The following is a 12,932-nucleotide window of genomic DNA, read 5'->3' as shown; positions in this document are numbered from 1 at the left end:
AACGCATCATAATCAACTTCAATTTTAGTCCGTTACAATGCTTTTGTTGGAATTTAAAAAAAATATTTCAACATGTCAAGCCCATGTGTGTTCAGCTCGCAAGCAGGGGCTAAGCAGAAATGTATGTAGGCTACTGTACCGTTTATGTTCTGCACATCAAAAGGATGGATTCAAGGCAAAAACTTGACTGAATAATTGATGGCAAGAATGTGGCATTTAAGTTATCAGAGGGACTGGAGTGGATAATCCCGTAGAGAACAATAACCTGGTGCCTATATATGCTTATAGGCATGGCACTGTTGCACACGCATAAAGCTATGGTTCAAATTGAAATGGCATTAGTGTACAATAAATGGCTAGCATCTACTGTTTTTACTCATGTTCTCCACATAATTTAGTCTCATCAAATAACATCAGGCAGTTTTGCAAACACTCAATGTATCATTTGCTCAAAGCACCCTTCACAAGATATCTTATATATTTTAGAGATAGTCATGCAATGCAAGCCAAACATTTTCATGCTGGATGGATATTCATGAAATTTACTCTGAGAGGCTCAAAAGGAAGGCTGGGAAGATTATCAGGGACACCCCAGTCACTCCTTGTTCTCTCTGTTGCCTTCTGGCAGAAGGTACCGGAGCATCCAGACCCGGTCCAACAGGCTCTGGAACAGTTTCTACCTGCAGGCCATTAGACTGCTCAACTGACCAGGCGGTGATACAACCGGACAGGATACTCTCTATGATGCACCTATAGTACGTTTGTGAGGATCTGGGGGGGGGCATACCAAATTTCCTCAACCGCCTGGCCACACAGTTGTGGGTGAAAAGGGAGTACAGCAGGGAACTGAGCACACAGAGGAGGTTAGGGTTAGGGGTCTGCTCGTCAGGAAGTCCAGGTTCCAGTTACACAGGGAGGTGTTACAGTAAGACCCAGGTCCCTGAGCTTGGTGACAAGCTTGGAGGGGACTATGGTGTTGAATGCTGAACAGAGACAGACAGAAAGAGACAGACAGAGAAATAGACCAGTATCATTGTGACTTAGCTAATGTTCTACCTCTGGAGTTTCCCAGGCAATGAATTATACAGGGATTGTTGCTCTGTGTGTGTGTATGTGTGCGTGTGTGTGTGTGTGTGTGTGTGTGTGTGTGTGTGTGTGTGTGTGTGTCTGTTAGAGAGTGTGTGCATTTGTGTGTGTGTGTGTGTGTGTGTGTGTGTGTTTGTGTGTTCGAGAGTGTGTGCATTTGTGTGTGCGTGCGTGCGTGCGTGCGTGTGTGTGTGTGTGTGTGTGTGTGTGTGTGTGTGTGTGTGTGTGTGTGTGTTAGAGAGTGTGTGCATTTGTGTGTGTTTGTGTGTTTATGTGTTAGAGAGTGTGTGCATTTGTGTGTGCGTGTGTGTCAGTCCCCTGCTGTACTCCCTTTTCACCCACAACTGCGTGTGTGTGTGTGTGTGTACATGCACATCAGTGCTCCCAACACTCAGGGCTCTATATTAATATTTAAGTGAGCTATAAAGAGAGGTTTTTAAAGCCAGTGGAGCAGGATTAAGAGAGGAGCCCAACACATTCAGAAAGGCTCTGTGAACAAGCCTCAGAACTGTCATTGTATACAGGTACACTGGCCTTTCATCACAAGCATTTACATGCACGAACAAAAAGCAAAAGGCACAAGACAAACACGGTATCAACACAGAGCATGAAAGCTTTTGGAGCTTTGATCTCAGTGACGACGACGCATTACACTTTTAGCTCCATCTCAAGAGGGACAGACTTTCATGACGCTCCGACAACAATACAGAGGTCTGTGTGTCGAGTTGTCTGGGGTCAATGGATTCATTTGTTTGTTGTGTGTGGGAGCTTCTCGTAATGGGAGATGATTTTCTGGACTTTGGTCCTTGTCTTTCAACCTTGATTGAACTTAATTGAGTTACTTGGCCTTTTTTATTTTCATCTTTGTCAAACTTTGTCAAACTCCCGCAGGCCTGTCAGCCTCCAAAGCAAACATGTCACCCATAGACACCTGTCACATGTCACCCATAGACACCTGTCACATGTCACCCATAGACACCTGTCACATGTCACCCATAGACACCTGTCACATGTCACCCATAGACACCTGTCACATGTCACCCATAGACACCTGTCACATGTCACCCACAGACACTTAATCAAAACAAGCAGACTGTATGTAGGGAAACACCCCATTTTGCCTGTGAGGAGGTGACCACTTAAGCACTGTCTAATTGAAGCACTAGCAGCACTTTTTCAACAATGATGTCAACAACAAGAACCAAAATCACACTGTAATGTTCATGAATCATCTATCATTTGAAATGAATATGCATGTCTTAGACACTGGGGATGAGTAACATCAGGGTGGATTGGGTCAGATGGATGGGGAGGAGGGTGAGGAGGAGGAGGAGGAGGGGGTAAAGTGTTAGCTTGGTTCATGACGACCTGTGCAGGTGTGATTTCAAAGCTCTCTGCTTACTTATACATGCAGGAAACAAGCAATCAGAGCAGGCTCCTTTGTAGCCGTGTCTTAGTAATGTTCTCTGCTATTGTCTCTCTGCTCCCACACTGGTTGGCTCAAATCCCCACGCTTACAAAGCCACCATTGTAAAGCAGGACGCCCTGTCAATACAAACCTCACCAGGTTGCCCTGCTTCCAAAGGCCCATAGTGGCAGACACACTACAGGACTGGAATGGTCTACAATTACCTCAGACAGGTTCAGACAGAATCCATTGTAAAACATTGGTCCAGGTATGGATAGACTTAGCGATGCCTGATTAGAATATTCTCTTTTAATTACAAGGCCCTCCATGGTTCAGTTCTCTAGGTGGGGAATTAGCATCACTCTCATTTCAATTGAATATATTACAGACACAGATTTCAAAGACTAATAGAAATGAGACAGCAGAAACCTGATGCTTTATTTTGTTTTTGAATATCCAGTGTGTATCTGTGACACACAGTCCTAGACCGGTGTTAATCAGAGAAAGGGATAACGACTAATAACAATAATAATAACAATAATAATAATAATAATACATTGGATTTAAAAGTGTCTTTCAAAGAACACCAAGGACACTGTACAGCAAATAAACTAATTGCTGATGTTTTGTGCTGAATAATAATGTGAATAAGACAGATGTTGAGGCTAATACGCAGCAGCTTAGTGAAAAAGCTGCATTCAGGACAGGAACCATGAGAGGCAAAATATGAAAAGCTCCTAACAAGTTCTTTGGGGAACTGAGGATCAAGGGTAAAATATAGGGAAGAAAAATCTGAATATCAAAAGAACAGAACAGAAAAGAGCTCACTGCAATTGTTTTATGGGTGAACACTGTATTACAATTCAGAAAACGTTCTACCACGTACAATACACCATACACATTTGATGACTGTACACATTAGATTTGGGACTTAGACTTGGTAGAAGTGGTTTCTAATTATTATATTATATCTAGATAGTTGAAACAGAACACACATAAATGCTAAAACAGTGACGTAAGGACAAAGATGAAAGGAAGACCTGATGCATTCAAACTCTATGTTGTTCTGTTGCTTTGTTTAGTCTGTGGGCTTTTGTTATTCTTCATAATGGTTGACATCAAATGAAGAAGCCTAAGGGGTCTAAAAGTCTGGTCAGTAATCCTCCTCTTGTTCATTGAAAAGTTGTGCTCTCTGCTATACCAGGTTATTTATCATAATGGGAATGTATTCCTAGTAAATTTACATAGTAGCTATAATAAAGATCAATAGATAAATTAATCTTTAAAACATATCATTTGACTCAGTACGAAGTGGTCTTCCTATGGTCTGTATTGGTCTGTTGGTACTATATACATCAGCTGAGAAACAGAATTACTGTACATAGTCATGCATTTGGTTTTCAATGCCATGGGGAGAGTTTAGCTATTGTAGTTCCAATCAAAAAACGTTATACTGTAGCAGCATCAAATAATTATTTAGCATCCAGGTTAGCCATGTTAGCACCTCCAGAGCAACATTGGTTACTAGTGGGGTTTATTCACCTGTAGTTCATATTCACATGGCTTCTAGTCTGCACTGTTCCTCTGTGGTATGAAACCCTATTAAACATTAATAGGGGACAGTGTAGCAGTATTACAGCCAAACATGCTCTTCTCCCCTGGGCTTTCATAACACTCGCATGAGTATTGATCTAAAGCAATTAACGCAATATCACCCTCCTATAACACAACACTGGCTCCTAGAGGGAACACAGCTGGCTGTGGGGAATACATACTGTATCTCCAGCACAATTAACTGTCCCTTGATTGGTTTATTTTCCTGAGAGGCAGGCCTACAATTGGCTTCGTTATTAGCCTCATATGCTTGGATTGTACCTGCTCATGTCCTTTTTACTGTATTGTTTTCGGAATAACAACAACAACAACAACAACCATACATCACATATACATGTGATGAAGAGAAAACATTTGATTAAAGAGTGTTTGGTGTTGGTCAGAGCCACTTAATCTGATTCAGCGAGTTTTCTTTTGTTTATTTTTCTATACTTACATACAAAGCACCAAAGTTTGGGATCTCAAATAAAAACAAAGGCAGAAATCATTTTTCCTGTTTAGAAATGAAAAATCCATGAAAAATAGATTATTTTATTAAAGATCCCTACACAGTCCCACAAATTAAATTGTTCTGTGGTTAGAGGCAGATCGCTCAGACAGGAGCATTCCTCATCGTAATTGTGAGACATATTTTCATATAAGAACTGTTAATGGGAATTTGCTTTACTAACTGCAAGTGGGGAAAAAGGCACTCGCCTCATACATACAGTGCAGTGCAGACAAGCTGTAATTTGTATGCAATTATTGCAATGGTCTTTGTTTTGTTTGGCCCCGAGCAAGACAATGTGACCACACAGGAATATTGTGGCAAAACTTGTTACATAATTAGGATTTCAATGAGAGATACAGTATTCTTAGCCCTATAATAAAACAGTTAGAACCACAGTACTCTTGAAGAGTGTACGCTTCACAAATGTGTGTCAAATATTACATGCTGGTTTTTACCTAAAGAGTATGCTTTTTGATGTGTATGTTTGTATGATATGACATGAGTATCACATGTACATTACATGCATGTAGACTTTACACACTACATAGCTGTGTGTTGGAAACATCGCTGTATGTTGGAAACAAAGACATTGCTGACATCCATGTCATTGTTGTGATTTGATACAAAACACATTCACCTGAACCAACACATTGGAGTTGATCACACTGATCGATACGGATGCTGCTGTTGTCCTTTCTTTGTCTACAGAAAACATTTAAGGTGACAGATGCCTTTTCAATCTGGTCAAACCACTCCAAGTGACCTTTCAGCACATTGGCTTGGATTGACACTGATTCTTAAGTGTTGTCTGGTGAGGAGGTGATGAGACAGGAGATGCAGTAGGGGAGATAGAGTACCTGGTAGACATAGCTGTGACCTGGAGACGGTAATGAAACAGACAGGGGGTGAAATTCAATTGTTTTGTTTCGTATCTCCCCCCCAGGCTCCAAGGATTAATGATGCTGCCACTAAGCACATCTAAGAACCTCTCCACCATCAAGAGGAATAACTGACCTAGAACCATTGTTCTATACTACTGATAATAAATTGAATGGCTAGCAATTAGAATAGGTGTAGTTTCAAAGGTTGACCTGAACCAATTTACAATCTCATCAGCTCATGCACATTTACGCTTGTGAATGTACTGTAATGCAGGATTGTTTTGATATGCATTACAAATAATGCTTTGCTGTAACAAAGTATGTTAATATTGTAGCAGCTTGGAAATCATAAAGAATTGTACATATCATAGTGAATTATTATTATTTTTTTTTAAATGAAGTAGCAATTCGGATGGGTCATGAGTATTACTGTTCTGTCTCTGTAAAGATCAGTGATCATCTGAGACTCCAGGAGTTGGTTTACCGGACCTAGATTAAGCTTAGTCCAAGACTAAAAATAATTTTCTATAGAGAATCACCATTAAAGGTGTGTCTTATCTGATACTCTGATGCCCATATTCCAAAACAGAGGATATGACGCCACTGGAACACTGCTGAATGGGATCCCAGGACTGGAGATCTTGTCATGTGAACCATGGACTAAGGGCCTTGTCTCTGTGGAGGTTGTTAGACAGGTCTCGCCAGACTGATCAGATTGTCCTGAAAGGCTTTATTAAAGCAGTTATCAGTGGCATGTCAGAGTCTCGGTCGCCTGGCAAATGAGCAGGAGCCAGGAGGGAAGCAACGCAGGAGTGAGGTCATTGAATGAATGTTGAGACGTTGAGCTGAGACGTTGAGGCGATGTGCAAATGAAGCAGGATATTATCAGGGGAACACAAAGAAGTATGTAAAGTATATCTATAGCTACAGTATGTATAGTGTATTTATGCCATGGAACAGTGAGACAAATTCCTATCAACAAATTTGAATGGCTATATGATTCTGATGAACAAAGAATAAACAATGATTCATAGAATAAATAATTAATCCATAACTGGTATTATAATGGACAGCAGACATCATTATTTATTGCTACTTGATTAGATTAGATTAGATTAGATTAGATTCAACTTTATTGTCATTGTCCAGAGTACAAGTACAGAGACAACGAAATGCAGTTAGCGTCTAACCAGAAGTGCAAAATAGCAGAAAGTGCAATGAACAGTATATACAGGTAGTGCAATATATGAGCAGTAAGTAGTGCAGTATAATATAGTAGTGCAGTGTAAGCAGTATATGAGTAAGCAGTATGATGCTTCCTATGATCATTCAGAAGTTTAATCATGTCTCATTCAATAGCATTGCCTTGAGCATTGTCTCAGTGCTGAAAGATTGACATGAAACACTATTACCAGGGTAAATGGCAATTTCAAAACAAAATCTTCACTAAACATCTGGGTGGATTGGAGTGGATGTCTGTTTGTTTTTCAGGGACGTCAGCTTCTTTCCTCCCCCCGAAATTGGCACATTCATCACAGGTAATCTGTTTTTCTCTACTGGAGGACTTGAGGCAGGATTCAGGTTGGATGGAGGTGGATGTCTGATGTCTGATGGAGAAAGCACCCACAATAGCTTCTCACAGGGGCTTGTATCATCAATCTCTACTGCTACACTGACCTGTCAAAGAGAAGTAATCTTTCCATGCTTGAAATATGCTCAAGCTACCCATCAAACACAGAGAATGATGCTACACTAAGACCACAGCTTACACCAAGGTCTTGCTTGTTGCATTAGTTGTGCAATGATATCTTAAGAATGGGAATATAGACTGTTTGGGAATATAGACTGTAGAATGTACTGTTTATTTTTTTAGAAAGCTTCCCAATAACTTATTATTTAATTATTTTCCATCTGTCATTTCTCCTAGCTCCATTAGATAAAGATGGAAGTTTTAGAAATTAAATGATGAGAAAATGCTTCAAATTAGTCATGGCTGATGATCATGATAATCATGTTCCACAGTGCTCTTTATTCCTCCTGTGAGCATATTTACCTTGCATGTGCATAGTTTAGGGCATAGTTATCTTGCATGCTTCCCTTCATCTACAGTAGCTAATGAGAATGGATCATAAAAACCCTTGTTGCAGAGAAAGAGTTTGATGTGCCAATTAGCCATGCAGACCTTGCAGACCAAACTATGTTTTATTGCAAATGAACCAGGAGTTGCCTCAAAGTGTTGCTGCAATGTTGTGTTGCTGCAATGTTGAATTGCCACATGATTTGAGATAATGTACACTCATTTGGTTATTCTGTGGGTGAGTCATCCTCCAAAGCTAGCTGTAACAAACATAGAGTATGCTGTATGTTGGAAGGAGGCTGTCTATTACAATCTCCATGACACTCCTAATATCCAGAGTGATGCATGAATATTTTATGTTGTGGTGAATTAGCCACAGCACCAGGGGCTATAATGGTGTGTCTTTACAGGTGGTTGTCACATTGTGGTTGTCACGTTGTGGTTGTTTATCAATTTGAATCAACACTGTAATTGCTTACGGCATAACTCACCAACAGTAGGCTCCATGTTTAATTACGGTGAGCAAGACATTAAGCCAGCTATGGATTTAGATGGATGATTTGGAACAGAATAACAGTGTCTGATTCTTCCCTCAGAGAAAGAATAACAACACTGTCTTGTTGCATCTTCAAAACAATACATTTGCCTAATCTTTTTCAAATGTTATAGGGAGCTGATGTTTTTCTTGCTCTCAACATCTAAAATTACTGTTATAATGTTCTCGTAAAGAGCATCCTTTCTAGAATACAAAATCACACCGAAGTGCCTGCAATATCAGGGCTGCGCTTGCAGACGGCCCAAACAAATTAGCATGATCATAAAGACGGAAACCATCTTTGATACAAATCTTGTCTGAATACAAATTGTATATTTGGTTCATCAAAGAGAATTTCTCTCCGCCTTCCCAGTGATTTCCTGCTCTGACTTCAGAGATAGAGAGAGGGCAGATGTTTCACAGGTTTTCCTGAGTCACACTGACCAGGTGTTGTGGTTTTCCTCAAGGTGTCATTACTCAGTAATAACAGAGTAGATAAGGCACACTTTACCTTGTATTTACTGGGGGTTTTCTAGAGATGAAGTGGATATGGGGAGTGACTGACAGATACTCTGGGTCACAGCGACCAGAGGTCAAACACACTGAGACATGACGTCCACACAGAAAAGACAAGCGATGTGGGTGAAAATGGAGAGAGCTCTGCTGCCATTTGTTTATTGTACAATAAACAGATTACATTTTGTGAATTATCTGTTTACCAGTTTTTTAGGCCTGTAACGTAAAAGAGAAATCAACCTGAAATCAACCCAACATTACTTTCAGTAAAATATATTGTACATACATTTGTACTGTTTTGCACTTTTTGAATGTGACATGACTATACAAAATCTAGATTCTTTGTATATTGATTTCTGAGGAAGAGACATCCTATGTAGCATCCTACTGTGCTTCATATGATGGTCCATATTTCCCAGAGCAGTTCCACTGCTTATTAATAACCCTATCGCTCAGCTAGCTTTTGTGAGTTCCCACTCAGAGATTAAAAGTTCTTCTTTTTAGATGATGCTTATCTCTTTATCTGTTCACTCTCCTCCTTAAGACCTGCCAAGATTGTGCGATTTTGAAGGGAGGACATTTTGTTTGCGATCAAACGAGTGGTCCAGTGGAGCCATCAGGGCTCGGGTGGAGATTGAGGCCTGGAATCAGTTACAGTGTCTCTCTCCTGTCTGCTTTCAAAGGAAATTGAAGAAGGCTCTTGGTTGAATTAATCATTACACTACTATCGCTGAAATGATCAAGAACACTCCTCATAAGCTTCAGAACAGAAGCAGCGCTTGTCACAACAGTGGGAGCTGTTATTGTCCCTTCAACTACAATCACACCATCACAGGACCATGGGAGGCTCTTAGCTTTCTTTTATGAGAGCCATCCATTTCTGCCTCAAAGAGTATGTGTGTGTGTGTGTGTGTGTGTGTGTGTGTGTGTGTGTGTGTGTGTGTGTGTGTGTGTGTGTGTGTGTGCGTGTGTGTGTGTGTGTGTGTGTGCGTGTGTGTGTGTACATGCCTGCATCTCAGGCCACTAGATGGGGGTGTGACTGCAGGCATAACACCACAGGAGACCTGTACTGTAGAGCCAATAGTGAACACTTGAATGAAATATATAATGAAATAAAAAAATTAAAAATGACACAGTATACTGTAGATTTTATGATAAGCCAATATGATCATACTGCTATTTAAAGCCATTTTTACGTTTTATGGACCATGCATTCGTTCAGCTGCCCCACATTTTATTTTCTGATGAACTAGCACTATAGAGATCTGACTATAATCACTTCTTTGCCTTAAGGGCTGGATTTCAGACTACCAGAAGCTCAGCACATTTATTCAAGGATAGAGTGGAATTAGTTATGGTGGACTAAAACTCAGAACTGAACTTTAATGAGCACCCTAAAGGCGAAGGCTTACCATCTACAATGTGATAGTTCTTTAACATGCAGAATATAATTTCCTCTTCCAGTCTATGCATGTCCACTTAAATTCTCCTCACATAAATTGATCACTCTATCTATAAGTTTTGAAGCAACTTCAAAACAGTGGTTGTAAGTCACTTTGTTTCAGTCCTATTGCAGCTTGTATGTGCCTTGAGCAATCCTCCCAGAAAATAGGCTTGAAAGGGTATGTTGATTTGCCTAATCTGATCAACAAAACCTCTCTGACAATATCTAGTGGAAATTGTCCCCCTGCATGAACTGTTCCATCACCAGCTGCTTTCGTCTTGTTTTTAATAGAGTTTGGCCTAAATCAACTGCATGCAATTTTGCTCCCCTTTTAAAAGATGTTCCCTACATAAAACTGCTCATCCAAGAAAAGCAGCAGAACAGAACATTCTAACAAAATTAGAAATGATTCAGACTGAATCTAAATTAACAAAAGCAAATGGCTGATTGATGTTATCTATTTAAATACTGACTTCAAACCCAGATGCAGACACACCATTATGAATGCAATAACTGGCTCCTTGCGTTTGAGTTTGTTAACATGTTTGTTGAATTGAGATCTGATATACACTACTACACGTTACTGCTACTCGGCCACAAACTGCCCTACAGTGGACACCATTATACATAAACTGTTAGTGTATTTCCCATTCAAACAGTTAGATACAATCAATCTTCATCATATCCTCCACAGAAGGTTTCTACTATGTATTGTTTTAGTGTGGGACAGTGAGTTGCCTGAGATCATGAAGGAGAAACAGCAAAGCTGTGAGGAACTCTGCACTGGGAAAGCGTTAAATATTCATAATGCTGCAGTCTCTCTCTCTCTCTCTTTCACACTCTCTCTCTATCCCTCGCTCGTTCTCTCTCTCTCTATGGCTCTCTATGGCTCTCTCTCTCTCTCTCTCTCTCAGCCCCCTGCAGTAACAACCACTGCCAGACATCGATCCAGTGTTACAATATGGCCAGACCTCAATACCACGACTCACATCACAACAACACATGCACAGTGGAATCAAGAGCTTTCTCGCCCACTCCTTTATGTCTACAGTATACTCTTCACAAAAACAGCAACAATAAACAATAGCAGCATACATGTTATTATTTGACCAGACCAGTGCCAGATCATATTCACTATGTCCTGAAAAAGAATACACTCTCTCCCCAGGACCTGACACAGACTCAGTGGTGTCCCACTGGTGTTCATTATACAGGCAAGGATAAACAGAGGCCGCTGGAGAACTCAATAACAGCAGCTCGGAATGATTCCTCCTCATTAAATTAATATCACATAGGATCTTTGACCTGCCATCTATCACATAGGTTCCTCAGTGTGCTGCGGTTTTCAGAATGTATTTCCCTCCAGACAGAACTTCATAACATCATCACATAGAGAGATTGGGAATATAAATCTATGAATATGAAGTAGCTGGTGCTTCAGTCACTGTATTCATTCCATCTCTTGTCCCTTCCCCATCTCCCCTCTGCTCTCCTATCCTATCCTCTTCTTTCATTCCCTTTCCATTCCCTTCCTCTCCCCTCCCATCCCCTCCCTCCTCTCTATAATACACTTTGTGAACACTAGAGGGGGCTACGGCCTAACTGTTGTGTATCTGTATTTTATTTAACCTTTATTTTAGCAGGGAGTCCCATTGAGACCAATGTCTCTTTTACAAGGGAGCCCTGCATACACACAGTTTACAATCATACATAATACAAATACAAAATTACAACATTATAAAACACAATCAAGAAACATGTATGTATGTATGTTCAAAATTCTGCAATAAACCAATGATCTATATACCTATATTGCACTAAACTCATCTTATCTGTTCATATTGTCTGTACCATATGTTGATGACTAAAATGATTTGTCATATAAGAACATAAACATATAAATGTACAGTATAGGTTAATAAATAATAATAATAATAATAATAATAATAATAATAATAATAATAATAATAATAATAATAATAATAATAATAATAATAATAATAAATGTGTTGGTAGTGTAACTAAATACAGTCCTGGACAAAATTCTTTCTAATAATTTAAACGGGTCAAGGGAGGAAGTCCCCTGTATAATTAATGCTGTACAGTCATTCAGTCAGGTTAGAGGACGGGTAAGCCTATTAGTGTATTAGTGATCACGAGGGAGGCTTTCTACTCTCATCAGCAGAGCAGGATACTTGACCTCCCTCGTTTAGAAACAAGCACACTTTCACTCAAGGCATGAAAGTGGTAGTATCTTTTTTTTTTACTGATGAAAAATATTATAAATGGCGTATAACCTTAATCTTACCCTATCATAACCCAAGATCAAAGATTGTATTACTTAAATGTTTATGTTTTGATTCTCACTTGAGTGTAAACAAAACATGGAGGTATAAAGCTTGAGAATATATAAATATCCATCTCATCCCATGGACTCAGTCTTGGTTTGCATTGCGCTATCTAGGAATTTGAACTAGACCAAATAATTTCACACTATTTCCGTCTTAAGACATTTCAAAAACAACCAGATTCAGTGTTAGTTGTTTTTGCCAAACGATACATCGGCTGTGAAAATAGGTTAGGCAAACTGGTATATAATCCCCTTCAATTTAAACAGTGTATACCATTCGATCTAAATGTAAGACACATTTAGAACTATTGGCTGGGACAAAGAGTTATGCATCTTGTACACAAGAGAAAATCTTTGCGGGCGACCCCACTGCAGTGGAAAAGCGATTCACCTACAGGAGAAGCAGAGCCTGAACATATCAGATCACAACAACCACTTGTGTTTTTATTTTTATTTTTTATTATTCTATTGTCACTTTATTGTGTTGTTGTTGTTGTTTGTGATGTGAGCTGCTGTAACGCCTTAATTTCC

The sequence above is a fragment of the Argentina silus genome (assembly GCF_951799395.1).
Source record: "Argentina silus genome assembly, chromosome: 17".
Lineage (NCBI taxonomy): Eukaryota > Metazoa > Chordata > Actinopteri > Argentiniformes > Argentinidae > Argentina > Argentina silus.
The sequence above is the reverse complement of the archived record's forward strand: the minus strand, read 5'-3'. Positions refer to the sequence as shown.